Source organism: Camelus bactrianus, chromosome 5, assembly GCF_048773025.1.
Source record: "Camelus bactrianus isolate YW-2024 breed Bactrian camel chromosome 5, ASM4877302v1, whole genome shotgun sequence".
In the NCBI taxonomy this organism is placed as follows: Eukaryota; Metazoa; Chordata; class Mammalia; order Artiodactyla; family Camelidae; genus Camelus; species Camelus bactrianus.
The window spans coordinates 40,945,083-40,964,004 of NC_133543.1; positions in this window are offsets into that span (position 1 = coordinate 40,945,083).

An 18,922-nucleotide genomic window follows, 5' to 3' on the forward strand; every position below is an offset into this window, starting at 1 on the left:
AGAGATCTGGATATCCATTTCTCTCCCCAGGTTCAGGAAATTTAGCCATTATTGCTTTAAATATATTTCTATCCCTTTCTCTTTCTCTTATCCTTTTGGAATTCCTTTAATGTGAATATTGTTTCTTTTCAATGTATCCTATAATTCCCAAATGCTTTCTTCACTCTTTTTATTCTTTTTTTTCTCCTCTGACTGGGTAATTTCCAATGTCCTATCCTCCAGGTTGCTGATTCTTCTTTATGCTGCACAGTCAAGTTGATTTTTGAAACTCTGTTGAACTCGTCAGTTCAGTTATTGAATTTTTAACTCAAAAATTTCTTTGCTTGTTTTTTAAATTGGTGTGTCTGCTGGTAATGTTCTTGGGTAGGTGGGGCCCTGCTATTATGGTCTATTTGGGGGCAAGATAACTGTTTGAGCCCTGAGGACAGAAATGGGGAGATTTGCCATTGGCTGAGAACAGTTGGATAGGACAACTGACTTGGTTCTCTACCAAGTCAGGCTGAAGGACGAACCCTGGGATTGCCTGGGTTCTCTGGTCAGACTTAGTAGGTGATTAGGACCGGGTACTATATGTAGTAGTAGATGGGGCTATGAATTGGCCTCCCTGCCCTAACAGGTCAGCAGGATAGGGGCCAGGGCCTGTATAGCTCATTGTTTGGGTGTCTGAATCAGGCCTGAGTGTGCACTGAATTTTCTGAGCAGGTAGGGATACTGGTTTTGCTATATAGGCAGGGGAAGCTACAGGCTGTGCCCTTGACACAAGTGCCACTGTTCATAGGGCTGTTGAATTGACTATGCAGTTTGCTGTGTTCTCTGGTAGGTTCCTGGCTTGGACAGGCTGAAGGCTGTACTGAGCAATGAGCAGCACTATGAATTAAATTGCCTGCCTAGGCACAGCGGCAGAACTGACTCTCAAGTTGATAAAGCTCTTTATTGCCTTAAGCTGACCTGAACCAAAGTTCCCTGAATAAACAGGGCCACTGGCTTTGTTCAACAAACTATCATCTCTGCATATCTGCCTCTCAGCTTGAGTGCCATTGTGCCGCATAGCCTCCAGAAGTTCCTGCCAGCCCTCCTGGGCAGATGAGGCCAGAAGACAATCTTCCTATCTGGTAAAGCGGTGATTAGGCTACTTGCCTGGGTAGGAGTGGGAGGGGCCACTTCAGGCTACTCTCAATTTCTCAGGCTCTCAGGCTGGGCGGGGCTAAGAACTATCCTCAGCTTTGTCTATGAATTAATTCCACTGCCTGTGCAAAGCACAGGGAGGCTCCACCCCCAGTACTGGCTTTGATCTAGAGGCGATCAGCTCTACCTGCCTTCCTCTTGGCTTGAGCACTGCTGGGCCACACAGCTTCTAGAAGTTGTCACCAGCGCTTCTGGTCAGATGGGGCTGGAAAACACTCTCCACGGCAGGTGGGGCTGTGATTCAGCTTCTTACCTGGACTTGGGCAAACTGGGTTCCAGGACTGGCAAAATTCCTTGTTTGAGGATTCAAATTAGGCAATCAGTACCCTGCTGAGTTTCTTGATCAGAGTGTGCCCCCAACTTGGTTCTTCTGCCGATAAGCAAAGCTGCTAGTTGGAATTACTACTTGGGCACTGCAGGTATGAACTCAGTCTGCCAAGATCCATGTGCTAGTTGTCGCAAGCCCCTCCCCTTCTCTCTTACAGTCAGATTCACAGTGGTTGAGCCCCAAAGATTCTCCTGCAATCCCCATAGTGTGAGATTAGAGTAAGGGCTACTGCATAGCAACCCACAATACTGAGGCAGTAGGGCTGGTTATCCCACTAGGTTCTCTTCCCCCTGGAGGAACCAGAGGCTCAAGGGAGTCCTCTCCCTGTGGTGCTGCACTGGCCTGGAGGCAGGGCAATGTGGTCAATGTGCAGTCACTTCTCTTACTTTTCTAATGCAGTCTGTCTTGGTCTCTGTGATGCAGGGGAGTGCTTCAGCCACATTGCCAAGTTCTACGATTCTCTAGGTTGCATAGTTGTTAGTTGTTCTTCTTGTGAGAGAGAGAGAAATCAGGAGCAACCTACATTGTCATCTTTGTGATGCAGTCCTTCATAAAATTTTTACAAAGTTGAGTAATATTTTAGATGCACAATTATGTGCAAAAGTGGATGGAAAAAACCACAGATGTCTTTGGAATCTTGAATGTGGTGGTAAAAAGAAACTGGCCCAATTAAAGAAGGATTCAAGGAGTAAAATTTAACCTGGGCCTCAAAGATTGGTTAAGATTTGAATAGGTAAAGGAAATTGTCAAGATAATGCTCATTTAAAAGAACTGGCTTTTATAATTCCTACTTACTATCTAGACAAAAGAGCCTCACCAGGAAGCCCTAAAATGCCAGAAGAGGGAACGAAAATGACATTCTCTCTCCAGGAAGGAACTGTGTCTTTTAATACTTTGTTTAGCAAGAAAGAAAGACTAGATGAATTTCATTAAAAATAAAAGTAAAAAGACATGCCTATATCAAAGGCATAATCCAGCATGGATCAAAAACATATTGACTCTGTTTAAAACAAGTATGGAACAGCAACTTACTTCTATAAAAAGGTTAAAAATCCCAGTCAACAGGTATCATTATATGTGTCAGCCAACAGCGAAAACAGCAATACAAAACAATGGTTTTAAAATGCCAACAAAGCTTGAAGAGCTATAAAAGTTATTTTTTAAAATGGATCTTCTACTTCCTTCTACAATTTATTTTTATTAATTTTATGCTGTTTGAATAAGACTTATGAAAGCCATCACTTGTTGGAATTATGATCCAGGTGTTTTAGATGTTCCTGACAAGTTGCATATCGTAACTCTATCATTCAGTTCTTTTCACTGTTTGGAGTACATTCTTAAATAAAGCAAAGAATATTTTTTCTTTTTTATGACTCAAATGCTCAATGTGTAGTTCAGTTTTTTTTTTTTTTTTTTGGTTTGGAGTCTTCGATGATGCCAAGTTGTATCAAAGTTTAATATGACACAGCGTTCCCTTTAACCATTTCTTTTTCTCTCCATTACTATAAACTAATAGCATTAATCATAAATGGTATTTGTCAAACTCTAATAACTGAAAGACAATATGCCTTTTTGAAACAGTCTCCCACATTATAGCCATTGGATATATGTGAAATACTTCGCACTCTTTGGTAGGCCTTTCAAAAATATCTGCCACATTAAAAGAAAGAGAAAAAAATGATGTCATAGATATGCAATAAAATCTGACTAAAAAGACCCTCTCCTCACCCTCAAAATAAGTTGGTGTTTTCTTGCATTTCTTCTCGCAGCACATTTCAGCAAGTCCCATTTCTCTTCTCTCTCCCTCAGCAATAAGAACTACTCATTTTGCTTTTTTTTAAGTGAATTAATTTGAAGATTTCAGCTGAGTGCTTTACCTAAATCCCACAGATGGATGCCATATAATTGTTGCCACATTCTTGATTATCATCAAGATACATTGCCATGATAACTCGAAATCCTTGACAAATTTAATGGACATTTTATATAGTGCATCTTGGCTTGAAAATGTCAAGCAAAAATAAAAGTCAAAGCAGCACACGACACAGTCTGTAGAAGCTCTCCACCTAGTGTAAAGGGCTGCTTGAGGCATGGAGCTCCGGCTGCCCGGCTTCTAGTCACAAAAGCTAAGTGACTCTGGTGTTACCAAACTGATTTCTCCCAAGTACTCAAGTCCTAAAATGACAAATCATAGGGGTGGCTGTTAGCCTGAAGACACTTCTGTTCTATTATTTAAAGTCTGTTTTTTTTTTTTAATGTCTGAGATTTCTATGTGGAAAAAATAATGAACTTTAAAAAATGTCACTTTTACTAACAGAAATTATGGCTTGAACACCTGAATATGAATATTAAATACAAAAAAGTACATTTAAATAATGTTAAGGTTGTGACACAAACTGACAAAAGCAGCAAAATTCAAAGTTAAGGATGACACTCTACCTTAACTCACCCCCTTATGAGGGGGAAAAGGGCACCAGAGTGTACAGCGGGAAATGCTACTTTGGCCTTCATTCTCTGTCGCCTGATTGTGTCAGATAAATGTTTTACTCTTCATATTATTTAATTGGTTTTTGGCATTTGATTCCTTCTCTTTTGCTTAAGAGAATTTTTGGTGCCCATTTATAAAATGTCACTTGGAAATCTGCAAAAATTGGACACTGTATATTTTGGGGTCACTCTTGGGAAGAATATCATTTGAGTTATTTAGAGAATATGTTTGCATGTGTATATGTTGGGAGAGAGGCATTTATCAGACAATGTTAGTACTTGATATAAGACAGAAGAACAGCAAAAACTAACAATTTTTGGGTGTTGACTCTGTGCCAAACATTAAGTGTTTACAGTTATTAACTTCTTCAATTGTCACACACACACACACAAATCTATGAGACAATTACCACTGTCATCACCATCATCACCATTATTCATTTTACAGATGAGGAAACTGAGTGAGACACAATCATTCTGGCTAAGATCATAGTTAATAGCTGCCAAAGTCAGGATTCAAACCTGGACTCCAAGCAGTCAAGCTCTTAATCACCATGGCCAACAGATATAAAAGTGACAAGAGCGTCACAAATATTTCTTCTACAGCAACTTGTACATGGTTATAGTCAATTCAGAATTCCCAGGTCCCACCAAGCAAGCATCTGTCATATATAAAGCACCTATTATATGCAAAGCATTGGAGTATATGCTTTGGATAAACAGAAAGAGGCAAGAGAAACTAGCATTTATAAGGAATCTGCTACATGCCAGATGCTTCCTGAGAAACATGCATATGATATCTCTCCTAATTGTTTCAAAATCACTCTAATTGTATTACAATCCTGGTTTCAAAGATGAGTAAACTGAGGCTCAAAAAGATTAAATAATTTGGGAAAGACCACTCACAAATTCTAGTGTTGCTGCATACTAGCTATGCATACTTTTTCAACTTAACTTCTATGACCCTTGCTTTTCCTTTTTATTTTTTAATTGAAGTATAGTCAGTTTACAATGTCAATTTCTGGTGTACAACATTATGTTTCAGTCATACATATATGTACATATACTAGTTTTCATATTCTTTTTCATTATATGTTACTACAAGATATTGAATATAGTTCCCTGTGCTACACGGTATAAACTTGTTGTTTATCTATTTTATATATAGTAGTTAGTATCTGCAAATCTCAGACTCCCAATTTATCCCTTACCGCCTCCTTCCCCACCTGGCAACCACAAGTTTGTTTTCTATGCCTGTGAATCTCTTTCTGTTTTGTAAATAAGCTCACAGATAAACAGCCCTCATAGGGTTATTATGGTTCACTCCATCTTGCATTTTCCAAGGGAATCCTATTGCCAATCTATCAATCAACAAATATTTGCTTGAAGCCAATAATACATCAACTAAGTCTTCTTGGGATTGAAATATTAAGGATAAATTAACACTGGTCATAGTATAACATGTGGACTTTGTTGGAGAAACATGGTAATTAGCAGCAGCCAACTCTATCTTGCTTCTAATTCTATCAATATCCATCTAATAGTAAGGCAAATATGACATAAAAGCATTGTGTTGTATTACTAAAAAAATTCTAGAGGAGATCTCAACCAAATTTATTTTTATTGATGCATAAATTGAGTTCTCCTCACAATTGTATAGCCTGCCTACAGCAGACCAAAGGTTAGAAGGTCCCTGACTCCAACGTGAATGTATTTTTACTTCACCATTCTTTACTTTGTCATCAATTGTAGAAGCACCTTTGCTTTAGAAATTGTTCACTGTCTTCTGATCATTTTTATCCAAATCTATTGAGGCAAAGTTGTCTGACACTGATGATAACGGTACCAAATGATATTATGGTGATTAAGAAATAAACACTCATCTTATTCAATGTAATTAGAATTATATTTAACTCAGCAGGATATCAAGTTTTTATGAAGTGGGATGTACAATGTAAAGATAAAAACTTTTCATACATGGTCAGTTCTCATTCCTGTGCACACACTAATGAAGGGAAATGAGGGTGCAGACGATTAAATAGCATATAAATCAAAAGTCATTAATGATAATTACTTGTGAACTGGTAGTTCTGTCTGTTGCCAACCCCAGATCCAGGATTTACATGTGCCTGCCCTGTTTGGGCCACAGTAGAATGACCTGTGCAGACACAGGAAGAGTGTGGAGGCCTCTGTTTCTGGGCCTTTTTTAAGCAATGGCTATCCTTCTCCATATTCCCTCTCGTGCTGGGCAGCCCTCCTCCATGGATCCAGGCTGTCCTGGTGTCCAGTAACTCTATTACTTTTTTCATGACTTCTTCTGGCCTGGAAGTGGTGATATAGATGGTATTATTTTTCACCCATATCCACAGCATCTCACTGTATGTGAACTATACATCCTGACTTGTTAAATTTGAGCATGACAACACAACCAAATCTGGCCTATAAAAAGCAAAATGACTTATGTCACTTCTCAGCCAGACTCTTATTATGTTCTCATTCCCTCTGCCATGGTGACAAGCAATATTGTCAACAGGAGTTGCATCATCAGCCTGGCTCCTAAAAGGAAGACAAAGAAAAGACCTTTAACTCGCCCACAATAAACATGTCCAAAATGGACATGCAGCGTGAGCAGGAAATATATGTTTCTGGAATCATTTATTTGGAGTCATTTATTACCTTAGCATAACCTAGCTCAGTGATTGTCTATTTTCAGCATCTATCAGAATCACCTAGTCCCACACCCAGAGTTTCCCATTCAGTGGGTCTGGGGTAAAACCTGAGAATTTGCATTTCCAACAGATGGTACTAATGCTGCTAGTTCAGGGACCAGACATTGAGAATCATTGACAAAGAGATAATGGTTTCATGCCATTGTTCATCTCTTGTAGCCTCCGTCATCTTTTTTTTGCTTCTTTAACCTTGCCTTTACCTCTTTACACACTGATTTGATTAAATTCTCTTCTTAAATGAAACCATTTAAATGGAAATTCTCCTTCATGCTAGGACCCTGACTGAAATCCCTGTATAAAACTGTTCTTGACGTTATCCCAAAACTGTCAACATATGTTTTCTCTTACTGTCCACACATCTACCTTGAAAGTTGATAGGGGAAATGAAACTTAGCAAATGAGGAAACTGAGTTTCAGACACAATAAGACTAGTCCTTTCTTGATGGCTAATTTATTTCAGATCTTGGATTAATTTAGATAGTTCCTACTTCATATATTTAACATGATGATATGTTACAGTGTTGGAATATATCCTATGATCTTCTTTTTGGTTTTCCTCATAGTAGTTTACTGCATTCCTAATTACATTTACTGCAAATGACAGGAACTAGTTTCAATTTCCAAAGAAGACAACAACCACATTATAAACTTTCTGAGAGAGGCACAAAATAACACATATTTTGGGAATAAAATTAACCTGAACAAAAGTGATTCAGCAAAGAAGGGAAAGGCACTTGGTCATGGGATTTAACTATACCTGAACTGGTTTTCAGTCTAATCATTATAAACTAGGCACTGGGAAAATGCAGTAAGGTGCTTAACATTGAATTAAACATTTCTATTATTAGTATAATAATCCTGGATTTCTCCCATCAGAACCACTATTCACATATAGAAAAACAGTAAATTATGAACTTGAAAAGGAAGTTTGGAAACATTTCACTTTTATGGGAGAATATGTAACAAAGTTATATAAGCTACTGGATTGCTTATACTGTATTTTTGCTAAAATTTCATATCAAACACTAGAGATTATTATACAAATATAAAAAGTGTATGTAAAAGAATATCCATTGCAACGAAAAACTGGAGATAATCTAAATGCTTGTCAATAATACAGTAAGTAAATTATGGGACACCCATTCAATGGCTATGCATACTATAAATTTAAATAGTAGAATATATTGCAAAACAGTGTGCAAATCACATCTCCGTTTTTTTCAAATGTATGTGTCTATAGGATGTGTGTATGTATACAATTATATAGTAAATTTTGGGAGAGAATTTTAGTATATATAGCAAAATGTAAATAATGGTAATCAGGTTTGGGTAATTATAGACTACATTCATTTTCTATATTATATTTATATTTTTTCTGAATTTGTAAATTTTATATTTACACATTTTCTGAATTTCGGGTAATAAGCATTACTTTTATAATATTTATATAACAGTGTTTACAGAAATATAATAGTGCTATTTCACAATAAAAAACAATACAAGAGAGGTAAATACCATAATAAGGTGCTAAAAGTATGAATATAAAATTGATTCAGGGCCTACAAATTTAAAGAGTAGCCTAAAATAAGAAAAAAATTGTAATAATAACGCAAATAACTTTTAGTTAAATTTATGATGTATGTTTTTAATTATCTTGCAATACTCACTGTGAAAACTGAAAATTATATAAAAGCTAAAGAAAAAAATTAAAATCATTAATAAAATCTTTTATTTTTAGGAGTATACTTTAAATTAATATTTTAAAATTAATCTACCAGATTAAAATATATAATTATAGATTTCATGTTTCTATAGTTGAAGAAATGTTCTTTCTGTCAAAGTTAAAAAGAACACATTGAAAAAGAAAGATACTACTATCAGTGTAGTTGATGAGCAAGAATTGGACTAAAATACTGGAAGCATAGAGAATTACATCTTCAGATTGCCAGGGAAGAAGTGACTTGGGCATCCCTTGAGCTTTTTCATTATCCACAAACTGTATTTTTAAATGTAAAAGCAAGAGAAATGAATCAATATGTAAAAAAATTGTTTTTTACTTAGAATTTGGTTTGACTGCTTTAATAAGGCCAAAAGCTTCCATCACCCAATCAACAAAGAAAACAGAGACGTATCATTCAGAGGGACAAAAGTAAAGCAATAAGTAGAGAACTTCTAAATAAGACTCTGACTTTTCTGTTTTTTCCTGTGTAATAAGGCCCCTTCCAGGATACTCTAGGAAGTATCTGGCTTCTGCCTACGGAAGGATTATCAGTGGTGGACACAGCTGTGCAGATCTGGCACACAGTGTGTTTTTTTTTTTCCCCAGATTTGCCAGCTCTCTAACTTCCCTCACCCCGCAGTTGATGCTCAGAGTCTTCTAATCCTCCTCTGAGAACACATGATTTAAGCCTGGAGCCTGACTCTCCCACCCTGACCTCCACGGGGAATCTGTTATTAGAGGCAGTAAGACTGTTTTCTCCTTGCTGTTTTCAAACAACATTTGGGGAAAAAATGTAGAAATTATATAGTAGTAAAACTTCTATCATCTTCACTTTTATGAACCCATGTCCCTTGCTGCCTTTTGAAATCCTAGCTTTCATTATGACTCATGCAGGATAATGCAACGTTTAAGAAAATATCTGCAGCCCATCAAGAAGGAACAATGTTGATTTCAAAATTCTACAGCATTTATCTAGATGAGATTCAAGAGTACCACTCAAAACCAACAATGAATACCCAAATAATGTTTAACTTCACAAGGACTTAAATCGTGAGGAAGTTCATAACCCTTCTATCTGTCTAAAGAAAAACTAATGAAACAAACAGCCAGGTTAAAGCTAGGTTTTTCTATCTTATAAACCATATTTGTTTATATTTTTAAAAGGGTCCAGGTTGATGAATTTTTTTCATCAAACAAGTGGGAAATCTTCGCCTTTGGTTATCTTATCCATTCATTTACTCATTCGGTCAATAAATATTTCTTGACCATCTGCTATGTGTCAGCAATGTTCTAGGTGCTCAGAATACAACATGAACAAACGATGCCAAACTCAAAACAAACATATAAAACCCCTTGGCCTCGCTGAGTTTAAATTCTAGCAGAGGAGACAGATGATAAACAAGAGATATAATAAATACACAAATTTTGCAGTATTTTAGAAAATGATACATGCTCTGCACAAAAATAAAGCAGAATAAGAGGGCTGGAAGTTCTCAGGGAAGCCGCGACTTTAAATAGCTGGTCAGTGTAGGTCTTAGTGAGAAACAAATATCTGAGCAATGACTGTAAAGAGGTGTGGAAGCTACCCATGTTTTATTTTGGAGGAAGACCGTTTCATTTGGAGAGACTATGAAACAGGAAAGCCAGTGTGACTGGATAAGGATGAGTAACGGAGAGAAAGGTATAAAATGAGACGGAACGAAGATTTCAGGCTGCATAGGGCCTCGTTGAACATTGTGAGGACTATGGCCTTCTGTGAAATGAGAAGCTGTGTGAGGGTTGTGAATAGAGGAGTAAGTGATTGCACTTCTTTTGTAAGGGTCCCTTTAGCTGTGAAATCCCTTTGGGGGTGGGAGTGTTAGGTGGTTAGCTAAGTGGGGGCACCAGGCAGATAGGTGGAAGAGAGGGAGGATGGTCCAGCTTCCCATTTCACAGAAAAAGGCCTCCAGCCTACAGGGACTCTATTTTTCCTAAATGAGTGTCAGCAAGAAACTGGTTAGTACCCGACAGCTACATCGTATTACAATTAACACTGTGGTTTAGGCTCCCCCTCCATGGGTTTTTCTGTATACACCGTGGGTAAGGACATGCGCAAAAGGGGCCAAACATGACTAAGCACTCCAGGGACAAAGCCATCAGTCAATCAAAACACCACCTCTAACTGAGGGTGTAAGAGAAAGGGGAGACAAAAAAACACAGCTTTTTCTCCCTCAGATCAGCCCGCCTCCCGTTCTTAGAGGTGTACTTTTCCTTTTCTAAATAAATCTTAAAATCTTTTGCTACGAAACACGCCATCTCCTGACTGTAATCTTTCAAGTATGACAAGAACTGGCCTCTTTACCTTTTGCGGGTAACAGGAGTACAGATGGAAATACGGAAACCAGTTATGAGACTTTTGTAGTAATCTGAATGACAGATAATGGTTACTCTACCACCCAGGATAAAAAAACAGTTTAAATATTTTTGCCGAAAGAAAAATGTTTGCTCTATTTTACAAGTCAGCTTGATAACAAGATTGCTAATTAAAAATTCTACAGTCATGGCCTTCAAAGCAGGGTAAAGTGATGATTTAGGCTAAATTGTGAACTATATATGCATGTTGGTATCGGGGTTCTGAAATGCCTCTTTCTCCTCCAAATCTCTAATAGTTTATCATGGTGACAAGGTGACCCTACAAGGGCACTCTGAATATGCTCAGTACCTGGGAGGGAAGATGGAACTTACTAATAATTTAAATCCCATCAGTACATTTGATAAAGTTTCAAACTGTATAGTCAGAGTCTTCTAAATTAGAAATCTGAGAAAAAACAATGCAAGCCCACCCTCTTTGGTTACAAGAAGGTAAGTAAACAAAATTCCCCACCCCAATCATTAGCTGTGGCTGTTGTTGTGTAGTTCAGGGAGCTCCTGCCTCGAGGCACCTCTGTAACTAGGACTGGACACAGGGGATGGAGGTGTGGCAGTCTTAACTAAAGCAAAGATGCTACTGCAGCCTAGGATTTCCCAAAGTCTGCTTGTCAAATAGGGGCTCCTGAAGAAATTAAGAGTTGTTTTTTTTTTTTCTTTTACGAAAGAAGAGTCCTTGGGAAATAGTATCTTCATGTTAAATAGATACATTTCTATCAGAACCTTTAATATGCTAACTTTCATCACAAATCTCCAAGGGTGTAATATGGTATGCTCAGTTTCCCAATGTTATTTGAGACTGTGCCACAGTAAAATTTTTTCCATTCTTCTTTGTATCTTTTGCCATCCTAACACCTAGCACAGTGCTTTGAGTAGAAAATTTTAAAAGTAAATAAATTCACCTTCCTAATTGTCCAAATAACTTATGTTTGATAAAGGCTACAAAGATGCATGGCTTTACCTTAATATATAAGATATCAGAGAAAGATAGCATTCTCAAAAAGAAGAGACATAGGATGTGGCTCTAATCATTCTGCTTCCTTCTTCTTTACACACTCTGGATTGTGTAATATACAAAATAATTCTCAGCAGTTAGTCCATGAGCTCTAAATACTAACATATATACATATATATGTATACATATATACACGCACCCACACACACACGTGTATACATACACACACATTCCTAGAATTATAATGTACCTTTTAGAAATGTGCTCTTAACTTCAAGGTCTACCATATATATCATGATGATTGCTTTAATATGTCCTTCTTCTGAATAATAGGTAATTGAAGCAATTAGCATACTTGTTCTCTGTCATCCACTATGCAAGATAAAATGAGTAAGAATTTAACCCAGCACGTGCTAAGTCGAAGTCTATGTTTTATCTACTTCTAAAAAGTAAGACAGAATATGAAATGGCTAGGTATTAAATTAAACTATTTTTATAGCACACTTATAACAACTGACCTTAAACTCGTATTACCACACATACTTAGTCCATTAAGTAGTTTTGTTTCAAATAACTGAATAACTATAGATATCATTAAAAATATTTGAGCCAAGCATTTAGAAGCTTCTATACACCAGTAATTCTATTCTTCAAGAATACACATATGGGCTTGCCATTGTAAATAATGAATTTATATCTGCGATGAGTGTTAAGTCCTTGTATACACACATACACACACACACCACAAAGGTAGAGTTTTCTTCCTGAATATCCTATTTCCAGTTTGAAGATTGAAATAAATACATAGAAAATCTTTTTCTTTCTATAAAATAACAGCAAACAGCAAACTTTCCCTTTGTATAAAATAAGAGCCAAAATTCTTCCACCTTTTATGTCATGTAAATTCTAAAACAAACAGTAAATGAATAGCAAAACATCTTTTGCTATGTAATTAGAAACAGATTCTTCGAACAGGTAAAATAATTTTTAAATCAAAAACACTGACCAAAAGCATGGCTTCTTAGGAGAGAAAGAACTCTTGAAAGTTTCTGAAAACTAAGGCAACCATCTGGTCAATATACTGATCACAGGAGAACTCAAAAAAGTATATATGGCTCTACCCAGGAAGGGTCCTGGAAAACTTCTCCTGAAAGTCTGCCCCTCCCCCAATGGGGCAGTAGCATCTTCCTCTAATACAAAGGATCATGCAATACGGCATCAATGGGAGAGGTACTCAATCAGATAGGTTTGAATGTGCACCCAGAAAAAACAATGACTTTTGATACTGAATGACCCTTTTTATTAATACAGTTGACAGCATTTGGTACATTGTGGGTACAGCTTATGGAATTTAAGAATTTATGAGTCACCTGTAGTAATTCCCCAAACTCCTTAAGGCAAAAAACAAATTTTAGTGTAAAGAAAAGAAAATGAAAGCCTTTATTTTCTTTTCTTCTTATTTTGAACAGATGCATTTTGGGAAAATGGTGGTGTCCTTCCAGTAAATCAGAATGTCAGCTGAGTAAAAAAAAAAAAAAAAAAAAAAAAAAACTCCTGGACTTTCTCTGTAAGTTAAAATGGTTTAAGTAAATTCAGCCAAAGTACATGACATCTAGTGAGGAATAGAAGAAAACTGTATTTACCTATAAATGCATTCACTTAAAATCTAAACAAGTAGTTCACCAAGCTATAAATTTAAGAAATTGTGATGTGATTCTGACAAAGAATGTCAAGAATTTTAAATGGTAAAGAGGTGTTGGGTGGGTAAAAGAATATAGGTTGATAAAAAGATTAATCTCAAGCATCTTAATGTTACAATCTGTGGTTATGAGTAATCATTCGGAAACAAAAACTCCTCTAAGTGGCTCTTGTCCTTTTCCTGCCCTCACAGTACCTAATCAGCTGTAGCTGACATCAGTTTAGGAATAAACCACTTTTCTACAAATCAGAGGCTGTAAAAAGAGATATACATTGTCAGCCAATCAACTAGATTCTGATGGAGTACTGAGATGCCAGCATTATAACCTAATACAGACCAAAGGTTAGTTTAGTTGTGGTTTTAAATAATTACTTTACTTGGAAGATCTTTAAATTTAACCAAATAAACATAAAATTAATGTGAAATGCAAAGTGGAAAAATAACAATGTAAATAGGCTACTGAGAATTAAAACTAAGGGAGGAGGGTACAGCTCAAGTGGTAGAGCTCATGCTTAGAATGCACAAGGTCCTGGATTCAATCCCCAGTACCTCCTCTAAAAATAAATAAACCTAATTACCTCCTCCTTCCAAAATATAATAATAATAATAATAATAATAATAATAATAATAATAATAATAATAATAATAATAATAATACCATAATAAATAAATTCAATATTTTAAAAAATAATTAAAACTAAAAGCACCCAAACCAGCTTGTTCCCAAATCAGCCTGACATCAGAGTTTACCAAGATTAATTGGTGGTCATGGATTTCAATGCCACAGATAGGGGAAGTCTGATCTGGTACAGAACAAATAACTTATAACTAATCATCATTTTGCTTGATTTCTTGCTTATATTTCTTACCGAAAGACCCTTTGCCTTTGAATATCATCTCAACAATACTAACAATACTCAAGTTCAGATATTCAGGATACTTGGAACTCTGTGTGTTGTTTAAAAAAAAAAAAAAAAGGTTGTTCTTTCACATCTTTGTAGTCCTTTACTAACACCAGAGTCACTTCCTTCACTCTTTAAACACTTGAACATCAGGCTTATTGTCACTCTCCCCGGCATTACTTCCATGGGTTGAGTAATGTTGATATCCACACTGATGGCTCTTTCAATACTCAGGTTCTTCATTCCTTGATTTTCTCTCCTTCAGTAGTCTTGTATTCCATCCTACTCCAGCAACTCAGGCTCATGGTATACCATAGACTACAGGATGGCAAATTATGCCCATGAGCCAGTCACTTGTTTTTATTTTTTTAATACATTTTACTTTTAAAAGCAGTTTTATGTTCACAGAAAAACTGAGCAAAAGTTACAGAGATTTTTTCATATATTCACCTCCTTTTTCCCACACATGCAGAGATTCCCCTATCAACATTCCTCACCAGAGTGGTACATTTGTTACAATCGGTGAACCTCACTGACATGTCATTATCATCCAAAGTTCATAGTTTACATTAGAGTTTACTCTTCGTGTTGTGCATTATATGAGTTTTAACAAATGTATAGTGACATACATTCACCATAGCAGAGTTATTTCACTGCTTTAAAAATCCTCTGTGTTCTGCCTATCCATACTTCCCTCCCACCTAATTCTTGGCAATCACTAGTCTTTTTATCCTGTTCATAATTTTGCTTTTTCCAGAATGTCATATAGTTGGCATCATACAGTACCTAGCCCCTTCAGATTGGCTTCTTCCACTTAGTAATATGCATTTAGGTTCCCTCTATGTCTTTTCATGGTTTGATAACTCATTTTTCTTTCACTACAGAATAACAGTCCATTATTTGGATGTACCACAGTTTATTTATCCACTCACCTATTTGAAGGGCATCTTGTTTGCTTCTAAATTTTGGCAATTATGAAAAAACTGCTATAAACATGTATGTGCAGGTATTTCTGTAGACATAGCTTCAACTTACTTGAGTAAATGCCAAAGAGTGTGATTGCTGTATATCATATGGTAAGAGCATAATTAATTATGTAAAAAAAAAAAAAAACTGCCAAACTGTCTCTGAAAGTGGCTGTACCATTTTGCATCCCCACTTGATAAATGAAAGTTCTTGTTGTTCCACATCTTTGCCAGGATTTGGTGTTGTCAGTGTTCTGCATTTTTGCCATTCTAATAGGAATGTCTTGATATCTCAGTGTTGTCCTAATTTGCAATTCCCTAGTGCCATATGATGTTGAACATCTTTACATATGATTACTTGTCATGTGTATATCTTGGGTTGCTTATTTTCTTATTACTGAGTTTTAAGAATTCTTTTTATATTTTGGATAATGATCTTTATTAGATACATCTTTTGCAAATATTTTCTCCCAGTCTGTGGTTTGTCTTCTCATTCTCTTAACATCATCTTTCACAGAGAAGTTTTTATTTTTAATGAAGTCCAGATAATCATTTATTTCTTTCATGGCTCATACTTTGGAGCAATAGCTAAAAAGTCTTGGCCAAATCTGAGGTCATCTAGGTTTTCTCCTATGTTAACCTCTAGGATTTTTATAGTTTTGTGTTTTGTATTTAGGTCTATGTCCCATTTTAAGCTAATTTTTATAAAGGGTGTAAAGTCTGTTTTTAGATTCATTTTTTTGCATGTGGATGTCCAGTTGCTCTAGCATCATGTGTCGAAAAGACAATTTTTGTTTCATTGTATTGTCTTTTCCCTCTGTCAAAGATCAATTAACTAGGTTTATGTTGACTGGGCCCTGTATTCTGCTCCATGTATCTGTTTTTCCTTTCTTTTGCCAATACCACACTGTCTTAATAACACTGGAGCTTCACAGTAAGTCTTAAGATTGGGTAGTTTCAGTCCTCCAGTTTTGTTCTTCGTCAATACTGTATTGGCTATTCCGGGTCTTTTGCATCTCCATATAAACCTCAGAATTAGTTTGTTGATATCTACAAACTTGCTAAGATTTTCACTGGGATTACATTGAATCGAACTGACTTCTTGACAATGTTGTCTTCTTATTCATGAACATGGAGTATCTCTCCATTTATTTAGTTCTTCTTTGCTTTCATCAGAGTTTTGTATTTTTCTTCACATAGATCTTGTATATATTTTATTACATTTATACCTAAATATTATATCTGGGGGGTTGCCAATGTTAATGGCATTTGTTTCTTATTTCAAATTCTACTTGTTCTTTGCTGGTATATAGTAAAGCAATTGACTTTTCCTTATTAATCTTGGATTCTGCAACCATGTACACTGTACTTTTTTAATAAATAAGTTTTACTGGAACACAACCATGCCCACTAATTTACATATTGTCTGTGACTGCCTCCCAGCCACAACAGCAGAGATGAGTAAATTTGACAGAGACTCTATGGCCTGAAAGCCTAAAAAATGTATGTTACTGACAATAATTGTACTCTCTCCCCATAATCTCAATTGCAGGCATCTCATTCTTCTGACCCCTGCCTTCCATCTTTTCAGCTCACTTCCTCTAGACTTCGGTCTCAAACAATTTTATGACTTTGGAGGCTTTCAATCCATTGATCCAACACATCATTTTTTTCTTTTATTCTTTACCCACCTTATGTTCCATAACCCATCTTTTTAATCATTCCTTTTCATACTTCTTTCTTTTCAACATGTTTACTTGGAAAAATGTCAAGCCTGAATAAAAGTAATTCTCCATCTGCTTTGTGCCTGTAACTTTGCAGTTGAATATAAGTGACCAAAAAACCATAGAACCATGTCCACTGGTTTCTCTTTCACTTCATAACCACAATACTTAAAACAGACCTCAAAACTTTAAAAAAAAAAAAAGGAACTATTTTATTTTCTTAGACAATTCATTCTTCTTGCTGCCTATTTCCTACTTTCTCCAGCTTCCTCCAACTATTACACCTCCTCTCCTATCTCGCAACTAATGAATGAAAACAGAAGTAATCAGAAAAGAAATTTCACATACTCCTACCACATCTACCCACTTATCCAAATCTGCATCCTTGTACTGTTTTTCCTTTGTTTTTCCTAGATGACAGTCCATGCTCCTGACAACTTATGCACTCAATCTCTTCTCTTCTAGAATACACAAGAGTATTATTCCAGAAACTATCTCTTCTTTTTCATACACCATTATTTTATTCTGTCTGCTGGATCAGTCTCATCAACACACAAACATGCTCTAGTTCCCCTCAAAATAAAATAAAACAAAAAACTCTCTTGACTCTATATTACCTTCCAACTATTTTCTGCTTCCATTTACCATAAAACTCCCTAAAAAAGTAAAGTATAATTGATATCTGTACTTCATTTTCTTCTCTTTCTTCTTGAAGGAAATCTAGTAAGACTTTCACCCTAAACTTTCCACTGAAACCACTCTTCTCAAGGCCACTAATGTTAACTCTAAGGATCAAACATTGTTCTCAACTTACTTTTCAGCAGCGTTAGTTTGGGTTTTTTCCTGATGCAGATCTTGAGACAAAGGTTCAAATGAAAGTATTTATTGAGAAATTGCAAGGAACACTAGGTGAGTGAAAGTATTTATTGAGAAATTGCAAGGAACACTAGGTGAGTGAAAAGTGGAACTGGAAAGGAAAGCCAGCCAATGAAGTGTATATTATTAAAACAGCTGCCACTGGAATTTAGTCCATTGAGGAAATTTATAAAAAACATTATAAATATTCATTTCAGCATTATTTCCACCTACAAATCTAGAACTAGAGTATTTATACACTGACTCCCCCTATTCATTGATTAAGGATTCCTGAATAGGAGGATTGTATTAATTTCCCAGCATTTCTGGCTCATGCTTGTGCAGAGTGAATTTTCCTTTGTTTTGGAAACAATCTTCAGATGTGAAGATGTGAATTTTGATAGCTGAAAGTTGGCAGGAAAACTCAGAACAGCAAGGTCCAAATGATGTGAATGAGGCACCAATAGTTGTTAAAGCAAAATACATTCTCCTTCTTACAATACTTCTTCAATTGACTTTAGAAATAGCATAGACTCTCGGTTTCCCTTTTACCTTTCTGATCTCTCTTTTCAGGCTCCTTTACCTCTTGTTCTCATCCCTAACCACTAAATGTTCTCCTTGTTAGCTACACACACTACCAAGCCAATCTTAACCAGTTTCTATATGTTAATATCTTCAAAATATATAACTTTTACCTAGATTTTTTTTCTTGAAATTCAGACTTATATATCAAACCATCTAGTTGACATCACCACTTACTTGTCCAAAAAAGCATCTCAAATATATTGTGGGTAGGAAAAAAAAAAAAACATATTGTGGGTAGGACCTGATCTCCTTGTAGTCTTCCTTCTCTTAATGAAATTCCCATTTTCAAATTCCTCAAGCCCAAACCTGGGGAACAAGTTTAACTTCTTTCTTTACCTCAAATCCATATCCAATCCATCAGTAAATTCTATGAAATCAGCAT